General features: G+C 41.1%; 1 protein-coding gene across 4 annotated transcripts in view; it reads right to left on the bottom strand.

Annotated features, from left to right (window-relative positions):
* The window catches only part of PPA2 (inorganic pyrophosphatase 2), a 96,874-nt gene that overhangs the window by 83,412 nt on the left and 463 nt on the right, over nt 1-12,999 (bottom strand).

The raw sequence follows: 12,999 nt of genomic DNA, 5'->3' as shown, positions 1-12,999 counted from the left end.
TCCCAGCACTTAGTAGGCATTCAGTTAATATGTGCTGAGCAAATATCTCTATTTCATTTTCCTGTACAAGCTTCTAATATAATTTACCCTCTCCCACCCTAGCAACAAAGTGACTTATGTATGACCCGATGCACAAACTATGATAAATATAAGAAAAAGCACACAAGTTGCAAAGGATATAAAACTCTCCCTGAACTAAACTGAAGATCTATAAAGCTCTTTTCCATCAGTTAAAAAGGATGCACCTTAAAAAAAAACTTCTCTTTCACATACCACTTCAAATTTCAAATTCTCTGCCTGATTTTAAAGACATCTATGAGCAACACAAAGAACAGGAAACAATACCTATAGCTGATTCATGTTGAGGTTTGACAGAAAACAACAAAATTCTATAAAGCAATTATCCTTCAATAAAAAAAAATTAAAAAAAAACAGAAAACAAAACTATCAGTTTGCTGCAAGATTATTTTCTTTTCTATACATAACAAAGTTACTTAAGTGGGTCACATTTACATATTTTCTATTAAAATAAAACATAGTGGTGGGGAATTGAACACAGTACAGCAACTTTGGAAAATAGTCTGACAGTTTCTTATAAATGTATGATCCAGAAATAAGGAAAAATGAAAACTTATGCTCAAACAAAAACTTCTCAGTGTATGTTTATAGTGGCTTTACTCAATAATCACAAAAACTGGAGGCAACTCAAATATCCAACTGGTAAACAGATAAACAAACTATTAAACCCACACAATGGCATTTTACTCAATAGTCCAGCAGCAGCAGCAGCCATTAGTCCATAATAAAAAATGAACTACAAAAGAAAATGAAAAAAATCTATAATGCAATTACGCTAAGTGAAAGAAGCTAGATTCAAACAACTCCACTAAGATAACATTCTGGAAAAGGCAAAACTATAGGGATTAAAAACCAGACCAGAGGTTGCCAGAGGTTGAGGGGAGAGGGTGGAGTTGACTTAAAAGAGGAGCCGGGAGAAAATCTGGGGGAGTGACAGACTGTTCTGCACCATCACTGTGCTGGTGTTTAAAAGAGTCTGTATTTCTACTAAAGCTCAGAACTGTTCACACAAAAAAGAAGGCAGTTTAGAAAACTATAGTACATTTTAAGGTATAAACAGGAGCACTTACTGCAAATAACAATCACCCAGCTGGGGTTCTTAGCACATTACTACGTTGCTACATTTGCAACCTATCACTGATGGAAATTAACAACCACCGCAGCTCTAAGAATTCAGGAAGTCCTACAAACCAGGAAAGTTTGTTACTAAACTTAATGAAGTACAGGAAACTTGAAAGAACAGCTGGGCTACCTGGAATTAAGACTAAATGATACCTCTAGCACACTGACTTGGTGTGAAGTTTACCTAAAGCTCTTGTTAACTGGGGACAAGTCTCAACAAATATTAAGAAGAGAAGTATGTGCTACTCAAGTATGAGGGCAAATAGGACTAGACTGTGATCATTAAAAGCTAAAGATCTGTGAGAAGTGTTCTTTGACATCTATCACTTCAAAATGGGGTCTAAATATATTCAAACACTAAGGCAGTGCCAATACATACATTAAAATAATGTTCTAATTGCCATTTTGGAAGGCAGAAAGAATATACAGGTAAATGAATGGTTTGACTCAGATAACCAAACCTACTAGAAGCCATTTGGGTCATGAAATAGTTTAAATAAAAACATAATAATAAAGAAAAAAATGAAAAACGTCTGGGAAAATAAAATAAGGCCTTAGATCTCTGATAATTATAATGCTTTGATGGGCATAATACTAATAAATTTGTACAAGAGCAATGAATACAGAGGGCAAGAGTCTGCCTTGTAGTTGCTGAGTTTGATAAAGTCACTCGATTTCTCTGACACTTTTCTCAATTTCCTGTAATTAAGTAATATACAATTTAGTATGCAAAAAGCAATGTATTAGATGTCATAATACAAAAGTGCTAAAATGTGAGCAATGCCTACAGCTAAGTTAGTGTGCACTACACACTATCAGGATCAGCATCATCCTACAAACTGAGAGACAAAGAAGTCCTCTTGGCACAATCGGAGAGCAAATCACTGACCTAACATACAAAGAAAGGATAAGAATCCATCAGAAGTGTTCTAAAGTCAGTACTATAAGTATATTAGGCTTCACTTAAACACATTCAGTTCAGTTCAGTCGCTCAGTCGTATCCAACTCTTGTGACACCATGGACTGCAGAACGCCAGGCTTCCCTGTCCATCACCAACTCCTGAAGTCTACTCAAACTCATGTTCATCGAGTCAGTGATGCCATCCAATCATCTCATCCTCTGTTGTCCCTTTCTCCTCCCGCCTTCAATCTTTCAATCATCAGGGTCCTTTCAAACAAGTCAGTTCTTCGCATCAGGTGGCCAAAGTATTGGAGTTTCAGCTTCAGCATCAGCCCTTTCAATGAACATTGAGGACTGATTTCCTTTAGGATAGACTGGTTGGATCTCCTTGCAGTCCAAGGGACTCCAAGAGTCTTCTCCAACACCAAATTCAAAGGCATCAATTCTTCTGCACTCAGCTTTCTTTAAAGTCCAACTCTCACATCCATACATGACTACTGGAAAAACCATAGCTTTGACTAGATGGACCTTTGTTGGCAAACTAATGTCTCTGCTTTTTAATATGCTGTCTAGGTTGGTCATTGCTTTTCCTCCAAGGAGCAAGCATCTTTCATGGCTGCAGTCACCATCTGCAGTGACTCTGGAGCCCAAGAAAATAAAGTCTCTCACTGTTTGCATTGTTTCCCCATCTATTTGCCATGAAGTGATGCAACCGGATCCCATGACCTTAGTTTTCTGAATGTTGAGTTCTAAGCAACATGAAATGCATTAAGATTCTTAAACACATCAAGATTCTCTAAAGGTGGGTTTAAAGATAGGTTCTGGTATCCCCTGCTTTTCAAAAGTTTGGTTTAAGCCACTTCACTTTTATAAAAGACCTACATTAGTGCCTGTTTTTGCTAACAACAACAACAAAAAATCCAAAGAGGATTTTAACTTTTACAAAAAAAAAAGAAATGAAAGCAGCATTCAGTGTGTTTTCAGCAGCTGTTAATGGAGGCATCAAGCAGCCCTGAACAGTGAGTGTGGCCAGGCAAGCTCCTTTCCTGGGAACTACACTCAGCATCTCAGCAGCAAGTTGCCAGAGCTCTGAACTACGTCCATGAGCACCTGTGCTTTCTCTCCATTTATCTTGTGCATTCATTAGCAAGAGGTCTCCTAAGGTATTGCTTCTTTAAAACATTTCAGCTGATGGATAATTTCATAGGACCACTCCACTTATAGATAGAGAAACCTGTGCTATCTATCCTGCTGCTGCTGCTGCTGCTGCTGCTGCTGCTGCTGCTAAGTCACTTCAGTTGTGTCCGACTCTGTGCAACCCCATAGATGGCAGCCCAGCAGGCTCCTCCATCCCTGGGATCCTCCAGGCAAGAACACTGGAGTGGGTTGCCATTTCCTTCTCCAATGCATGCATGCATGCTAAGTCACTTCAGTCGTGTCCGACTCCTAGCGACCCCATGGACTGCAGCCTACCAGGCTCCTCCGTCCATGGGATTTTCCAGGCAAGAGTACTGGAGTGGGGTGCCATTGCCTCCTCTCTGATCCAGTCTAAAATGAATGGGGTAATCCATATTATACCTCTGAGCCGTGGACAGACTTGGTACACACAGCAAGCACTGTGGCAGCGCATGCCACCTTTTCAAGACAGAACTGAAGCACACATCAGAAACAGCCCTTTCTTAGAGGCTCAGAATAAAGTAGTGATAATCTTAGGTTAGAACTTCATTATCTGCAGCTCAGACTGGTTGTTTCTTTAGAACTATAACCAAATTGTTGCCAATTTACTTTTTCAAATACTGTAATATATTCATATAGTTTTTAATTTACAATATTAGAATATTATCTACTGATTTCAGCTCTGAAAGGTAAGTTTAGTTCATCTGACTGCAACCTAATTCCTTTAAATTCTCTATTGGCCAATACTTTACAGCTTTACTCTTTGCTTCATCAAAACATAAACAGCATTTCTTGACTCAACTAACAAGGCTTTTTCTCTTTCTTCATTCTTTTTCCTTATTTTTTATCTTCTGCACTTACATTTTTTCACTTCAAAGCTGATAAAATGTTCTATAATCCTATTGAGTTTTCCATGCTTTCCCTGTTAGTGTATTTCCTAAAGATCAGAAAAGCCTCGATTGCTTGTTAAGCAGATCTCATACCTAGTTAATCAGAATCATAAGGAGAGAAATCTGGATATTTATATTATTAGTAAGCATACGAGTCAGGCAAGTTTAAGAAGCATTGCTAGATGCTGATTTTTGGCCAAGTAGAATCTTACAGATAATTTCCATTTCTGTTCAACTTCTATTTTGTGTTGTGTTTCTAATTTTCTTCCTTAGTCAGTCATAATCATATCTATCAATTATTCAAATGTCTCACAGCTTCCACAGAAACTATGGAATTCTCTAACCAAATAGCTCCCTTTGGAAATCATACTTTCTGTTGCAATCTGGATTGGATGCTTTCTTGGCATCTTGAGACTCTGCTTTGTTGATTTCCAACTTAGATCTGTTTTCTGGATTCCATGCTTTCAGCTTTGTTTTACCTGTTTTGCAAGAGCATATTCCTAACTTGTGTAGTGTAAGAAAGGACGCAGGGGAGGTAAGTCTCCAAAGTCCTTAAATGCCTGAAGTGTCTTAACTCAGCCTACACCCTGGATTAATGGTTGCCAGGGTAAATTCTAGAAGGAAAACGATCTCAGAATTTTGGAAGCGTTACTCCAGTCTGAGCTTTCAGGGCTGCTCGTAGTCAGATACCAGTTTGTTCTTGGTCCTCTGCAGGTGGCCTGTTCTCCCCCCCTTCCCCTTCTCCCAACCCCAGGAATTTTCAGGGTCTTCTTTATAAAAGCCTCTGTTTTCTGAGTTTTCACAGTAAACAGTCAGGGACTCAGAGCACTTGGGTACTTAAATTCTTAGATCTCTTTCACTATTCCTTTGAAAATTCTTCATTTTGTCTGTTGTTTCCTTCTGGGACTCATAGATTCCAAATGTTAAGACTTCCTAGAGTAAATCTCTATGTCCCTTCTACCTTTTTTTTTATCCCCCCCGCTGCTGTCTCTTTGACATTTTGTTCTACTTTCTGGTAGATTTCTTTACCGTATGTTCTAACTTCTCTGCATCAGCTTTCCAGGACTGCCCTAACAATTACTACACACTTGGTGGCTTAAAATAACAGAACACCAATTTACCCACTTCCCTTCTATCAACTTTTGTGTCTTAATCAGATTTTAATCTCCAAAAGCTCTTGTTCTTTGACTGCCTTTTCTTCATAGCCTCCTTTTCCTTCTTAATGGGTGCAATCACTTGCTGAAATCTCAGTGGATACCTGTGTGACTCTGAAAAATTCTGGTTCTCTTTTCTTTTTTCCCATTTAGTTTATAAGGTTTTCTTAAAATCATTCATTCAGTAAATACTTACTGAACACACACAGTATACTGAGCACTGTTTTAGGTACTAGATATACAAAGTCCTTGCTTTTGTGGAATTTATATTCTGGTCAGGGGTTGGTGCATAGAAGCAATGAATATACTTTTAACTTGATCAGGTATTGGGCAAGAAAAGAATGGCGGAAGGAGATAATATTTTATATGGAAATGCCAGGGAAGCGGAATGAAGCAAGGAAGAGGGTCAAGCAGAAAATCTAGGGAGGCACACTGCATGAGGAGCAAGCACAGAGGTGCTGAGGCGAGAAAACACAGGGCATCTGGAGACACTCGGAGGCCAGGAAGACTGGAGCACGATGATCAGAAAGAAGAGAGGTAAGCAAAGGCTTCAGTGATGAAGCCCAGGATCAGCTCACACAGGACCTTGCAACAGTAAGAGCAGAACCTGGCATGATCAGACTTATGTGTCATGACTTCTGGTGGAAAGCAGGCTTCAGGGGACAGTGGTGGAGCAGGGTGAAGAACCAGGGGGCCCCTGCAATCGGTCAAGTGAAGGATGTTGGTGACGTGGATACAGGAGCACAGGTGGCAGCAGAGATGAGTGTCTTCTGGATACATTTCAAAAGCTGGACTGAAAGGACAGACTAGTAACTAGATACAGGGTAAGACTGGCCACAACAATGGTTCCTAAGTTACTGGTCATAAGTGTGAAGGCCGAAATAGTTGGGTAGGGGTGAGGGACAGGGAGTTCTGTTTTCTACACATTAACTTTAGGTTAACTTCTGGGACATTTCAGTGGAAATACATAGTACATTTACCGCATGTGTAAATCTTGAGCTCAAGAAGAGACTAGGCCTAACATTACAAATCTGGGAGCCAACATTACAAATCTGGGAGGCAGGGATATCTCGATGGATGGGATCATCTACATCAAAAGCAACAACAGAAACTCTGGCCCACAGGCCAAATACAGCACAAGGGCTGTCCTCACTTTTATAAACAGCCTTTTGCTGGAACATAGCCATACCTTTACTCGCTGGTTGCTTTTGCCCCACAACACAGAGTTTGTGAGGGACCACCGGTCTTGCAAAACCTAAACTATTTACTATTTGGCCCTTTTCAGAAAGGGCTTGCCAACCCCTGCCCTAGAGAGAGAAAAGATAGATATATGTGCAAAGTACTGAGTCCTGGGCCATTTCAAAGGTTAGAGTTCAGATCAGAGAATCCAGCAAAGGAAACTGCTGATGGAGAAGCTATCAAAAGAAGATAAAAGAAAGTGTTGTCCCAGGAAGGGAAAAAAAAAAAAATTCAAGGCAGAAAGAGGGTTAGACTGTAAAAATACTGTTGAGAATTCACCTGGGAGGAGAATTTTCAGTTGATCATTAATTTGCCACATGAAGGTCACCTTTCGACAAAGCAGTTTGGTAGATAACAGTAGCAGTGAGGAAAACCTGTCTGAAGGTGATCCCTGACAAGCTGGTCTATAGTTAAGAATAAAAGACTAGGAAAGGCGATGTGTGTGGGAGAGGCTTGGCGAAGGGCCAGCTTCCTGTGAAGATGTGCGCTTAAGCAGCTGGCTGTGACACTGGCACATCCCCGAGTCAGAGGGACAGCAACGCCATCAGGCTGTCCTACCGATCTCCAAACACGTCCTTCAACCTCTGGGGAAGGAATCAGTCCCTGGCCTAAGCCCCAGGCCTGCACAGTAAACATCCATGTGCCTGCCATTCCATAATACAACTTACACGGCTCCTCCTGTGTCAAGCTCCACATCTCTCTCTCTCTCACACTCTCTCTCAGACCCTGAGGTTCTGCAAAGCAGCTCAGCTTCCTCTGAAACTACAGACCCTTAGCACACAGACTTAAGTTGGGACTTCCTCTGTGCCTCTTCACCAATAACCACACCTCCATCTGCTTTTCTTCCTTTATAAATATTCTGAAATCACCAGCTTTAATGGCTCCTTCTTATTTGTTGTTTCAGGGTTATCTTTTTTTATCCACCTACTATCACTTTTGGATATTTATGAGGAGAGAGAAAAACAATGGGAGTCACCCCCACCACCTTGTTGTGGTATTTCACTTTGTCAAAAATCAGACTACATACCTACTAGGCATTAGCTAACAAATTCTATCAGGCCCATCAACATATATTCAGTTCAGTTCAGTCGCTCAGTCATGTCCGACTCTTTATGACCCCATGAATTGAAGCACGCCAGGCCTCCCTGTCCATCACTAACTCCCGGAGTTCACCCAGACTCACGTCCATCGAGTCAGTGATGCCATCCAGCCATCTCATCCTCTGTCGTCCCCTTCTCCTCCTGCCCCCAATCCCTCCCAGCATCAGAGTCTTTTCCAATGAGTCAACTCTTCGCATGAGGTGGCCAAAGTATTGGAGTTTCAGCTTCAACATCAGTCCTTCCAATGAACACTCAGGACTGATCTCCTTTAAAATGGACTGGTTGGATCTCCTTGCAGTCCAAGGGACTCTCAAGAGTCTTCTACAACGCCACAGTTCAAAAGCATCAATTCTTCGGCGCTCAGCTTTCTTCACAGTCCAACTCTCACATCCATACATGACCACTGGAAATATATTAGATGTTGCCAAACAATGTCAAAATTTTACCTTCAACTGGACTGAAATGAGATTTCATTCTGTCACTTTGTAAGTTATCTACATGTTTTTCTCTTAGAATAGCAAGTTGTTTCAGAATGAAAGTTCATTTAAATCAGCAAGTGATAAAATCAAATGAACTGCAAAACCTGTATCTGATTATATGTATCATATACATCAAATAGCTACATGTAGGCCAAGTACCAACATACTATCACATATGATTACTAAAACCATTTATAGACATTCTTACTGGAAGCTGTGGCAATGACAAAACCAAATAAATACAATTAATGTTTCTATATCCACACGATAACCATTATGTTCTATTACGTTAATTCAAGTTCTATGATATAGGCAAAATTAAAAAAAAAAAGGTTATAAGAACTCATATATTTAAGAATCAAAACACACCTTTTGTGTAGTACTCATTGTAAATTTTATTAAGTCCAGATGTGGGGTACATTCAATGGCAGATTGCTCCTACTATTCAAATGATGTACGTTAAGAAAACATTTAATAATTTCAACATAAACATATGCTTACTATAAATGATAAAACAAATTCATTGTTTAAAACCTGCATGATTCATTCTCATGCTAAATAAAAGCAACTGGAATTATCTATGGCATTATTTCTCTAAGTGAACCAGTCACCTTGCTTGCTTGCTTGCTTGCTAAGTTGCTTCAGTCGTGTCCGACTCTGTGAGATCCCATAGATGGCAGCCCACCAGGCTCCCCCGTCCCTGGGATTCTCCAGGCAAGAACACTGGAGTGGGTTGCCATTTCCTTCTCCAATGCATGAAAGTGAAAAGTGAAAGTGAAGTCGCTCAGTCGTGTCCGACTCTTAGCGACCCCATGGACTGCAGCCCACCAGGCTCCTCCATCCACGGGACTTTCCAGGCAAGAGTGCTGGAGTGGGGTGCCATCGCCTTCTCTGGAACCAGTCACCTACCCCACAGTAACAAAAATCCAAATTATGAAAAGCATAGTTTCTCCTCATCCTTTCAGAAAACTTAAAAAATTTAAAATAATGAATTATAAGTTATGAACAAAAGAAACACATGGAGACTACCAAATGAATACTGGCATACAATGTTATGTCTCTAGTCCTATATGAACAAGTCTTACTTCATTATGATTTCACAACTAATTCAAAAGATCACAGGTCATCAGTACCCATTAAAACTCCTGAGACTTGGAATTAATAAATTGGGACACAGTCAAAGTATCCAATTCTATCCATATCCCACTGTTCTCATCCTTTATAAAATCTAACAAGAATTTTGGTCTAGTGTCTTAAAGTCAAAAGGGAAAAAGAAATAATATGTATTTTTAAACATTAACCGTGTACCAAGCAGGAGACACTAATAATCTTTACATATATGGTATCGTTTAGCTGCCACAGCAATTCTATAAAATCATCAGTGTTATTCCCATTTTACAGATGGAGAAATTGAGCTAAAGGAAGCAATTCTATAAATCATCAGTGCCATTCCCATTTTACAGATGGAGAAATTGAGCTAAAGGAAATCAAGTGATGCCAAGCCTACAACCTATTTTTTTTTCCATTTTACAAAATTTTTAATTAGAGGATAATTACTTTACAATATTGTGATGGTTTCTGCCATAAATCAACATGAGCTGGCCATAGGTATACATACTTCCCCTCCCCCTTGAACCTCCCTCCCGTCTCCCTCCCCATCCCGCCCCTCTACAACCCAAGTCTTTTGACTATTAATCTAGAACTCAATGCTTCCCAAATAGAATTCTATGAAACTCCAGAGTTACTAAAATGTCAACAAATGTTCTGAGAAACAGGGGCTTTGGGATTCAAAAGTTTGGGACAAGTTACGTTACATAAAAATTTCCAAGAACTTTAATATGCACACGGTGACTCCCCAAGGTAATAAAATGCGAAGTGGTTTGCTAATTTAATAAACCATGAAGCTCTTCCTTTAAAGAAAATCTAATAACACACCATGGGATGCTTGTGCTCAACTAAGCAGTTTGGGAAATGACTAATTCCGATCTCCTCTTTCCATGGTTCAATAAAATGATGTAGTGAGAGGTTCAATTACTCACACAAGTCCCCACAAAAAGTAAATTACAGGGCCAAGAGGCCTCATGATTACCACCAGGATGCTCTTCCCCATCACCTTGTCTCACTTCAATACTATTCCTACAAGGTTTAACACCAATTAAAAGGGAAAAACCAAGTACTGCATCTATCATTTATTCTAATTCTTCTGAATGGTGGTAAAGAGAACCATTTACAGAAATGAAATTGAAAAAAGCCTACCTCCCAACTTCACTAGTATTACAGAGGCTTGGGAAATATTTGGAAATGTGGGAAATGATTTCACTGCTAAACAATACTAAACAACATTTTTCAAAAAAAGCGGTATACTGATGCTCTTCTTTGAAGGGAGAGAACTGCACCATATTACTGCTCACGGATACTGCCAGAGTACAAATATCCAATTTATTTATCTTTATAAAGAGTAAATTGCTCACTGTTTCCCGCATACCACCTAACACTGAAGGGGCTTCATTTCACTTTGTCCTACCCCTTCCAGCAAACTATAAACTGTCCTGGGTCAAGGCCGCCATCTGGCGTTTAATTGAGGAATTGTTCAACCCAACAATCTCGATGGCTATCTCACCGCCTGGCCTCTCCTCCAAACTACTTCCTTCCAATTTTTGCCCATCAACCTCAGTAAAATCATTTTTCTTCTTTTCTGTCAATTATTTCAATTGAATGAGATATAAATATATTTTATATTTATATAAAATATATTTTGTGGCATTCCAGCTATAGAAAAGTCATGAGTCTGAAACACGAAGCAACTAAAAAAACCACACCACAGCAAGAGGTCAATAGAGCCTCAGAAATGCCTAACAGATAATGTTAGGAGTGTCTCTTAGTCATCCCCTCCAGGGAATACTGGCACTAAGGAGGGCCTTGAAGAGCACTGGTAAGTCAACTGCTTTCTTTCACAGCTACAGACACTGGCCATGTAAAAGATGACGCCACGGCCTGCCAACAGCATACAGCGAGTTATTGTAGAGCCAGAATCAAGGCCTAGGACTCTCCATTCCAAAGTCCGTGCTCAGCAGGCTACACCACATGCTCCAGGATCCTCAAGGCTGTTTTTTTCTCAGCCAACATTCAAATAAAATATTTTTTAGTGTTTTTATATTTTCCTTAACTAATTATATCGATATTATGAAACTCTTGGGCCCATAACTAAAATTTTCTCAGTGCCACATCTACCAGGTCCAGCACACACTTCATAATTTATTACTCTATTTATAACAAATCTAAAATACTTTCACCATTTTAGGAGTTAGCTTCTATCTACTTTGAAATCTGCCAATCTGTTAACACTGTTACTATGGAAAGCTATTCCTCAAACCATCGTGTTGTAACGTTTTACAACAATCCATCAGAAATTTGGGTCTTCCTGTTAATGGTTCCTCTCTACTTCATTGCTGCTGCTGCTAAGTTGCTTCAGTCGTGTCCAACTCTGTGTGACCCCAGAGATGGCAGCCCACCAGGATCCCCCGTCCCTGGGATTCTCCAGGCAAGAAAACTGGAGTGGGGTGCCAGTTCCTTCTCCAGTGCATGATAGTGAAAAGTGAAAGTGAAGTCGCTCAGTTGTGTCTAACTCTATGTGACCCCATGGACTGCAGCCTACCAGGCTCCTCCATCCATGGGATTTTCCAGGTGAGAGTACTGGAGTGGGGTGCCATTGCCTTCTCTGCTCTACTTCATTAGCCTTGACCAAATAAGGATGGGAAAGAATATGGAGAAAAGTTTAAAGAAAACGGGAATTTTAGTATCAGCTGCCTTATGACCACGTGCCTGTGTGCTCAGTTGCTCAGTCCTGACCGACTCCTTGCGATTCCATAGACTGTAGTTCACCAGACTCCTCTGTCCATGGGATTCTCCAGGTAAGAACACTGGAGTGGGTTGCCATTTCCTGCTCCAGGGCATCTTCCAACCCAAAGATAGTAACCACAAAACTATGCAAATTGAGTCTTCTCTCCTATAAAATATGCCTCCACCCTAGGCTCAAGTCGGAGAAGGCGATGGCATCCCACTCCAGTACTCTTGCCTGGAAAATCCCATGGACGGAGGAGCCTGGTAGGCTGCAGTCCATGGGGTCGCTAAGAGTCGGACACGACTGAGCGACTTCACTTTCACTTTTCACTTTCATGCTTTGGAGAAGGAAATGGCAACCCACTCCAGTGTTCTTGCCTGGAGAATCCCAGGGACAGAGGAGCCTGGTGGGCTGCTGTCTCTGGGGTCGCACAGAGTCGGACACGACTGAAGCGACTTAGCAGCAGCAGCAGCAGCAGCAGCAAGGCAAAGCCGACTTTAGAAAAAACAAAAAAAGGTACTATTCCCCTTGGGGCTCTCAGATCAGTGAGGGATGACAGCAACTCAACCAACCTCGCTGCTTCACATCCTAGCTAACCTGCACAGTGAAACATACAGGTGCAAAAAAAAAAAAAATGAGACTAAGGGAGACCTGGGTCTTTCCCATTTTAGCTGGCCAGGTCAAGGTCCTAGGTCGCTTCGCCCTCTGGATTTGCTCAATTTGGGGAGGAGAAGGGGTTACTTCGGAACCAACGAGGTCCTTGATCGTGGATCACATTCAAGGTGCAAACTCGCAAGTATAAATTCAGGCTGCTGAGAGAGCCTTCATCAGAGCCCCGCCCCATAAAGAACGGCTGGACCAAGCATCTCCGAAGTCCCGCCTGCCTCTCCAATCGCCAGCGGCCCTAGCCGGAGGAGCTTTGTTACGCCCACCCGGAGGGCGGGCTGACCCAGGAACTCCGTTCACCACAGTTGAATCCGGATCGCCGGCGGGGGCCGGGCTAACGGCTGCGGGCCAGG

The sequence above is a fragment of the Bos taurus genome, chromosome 6 (assembly GCF_002263795.3).
Source record: "Bos taurus isolate L1 Dominette 01449 registration number 42190680 breed Hereford chromosome 6, ARS-UCD2.0, whole genome shotgun sequence".
NCBI lineage: Eukaryota > Metazoa > Chordata > Mammalia > Artiodactyla > Bovidae > Bos > Bos taurus.
The sequence above is the reverse complement of the archived record's forward strand: the minus strand, read 5'-3'. Positions and strand labels throughout refer to the sequence as shown.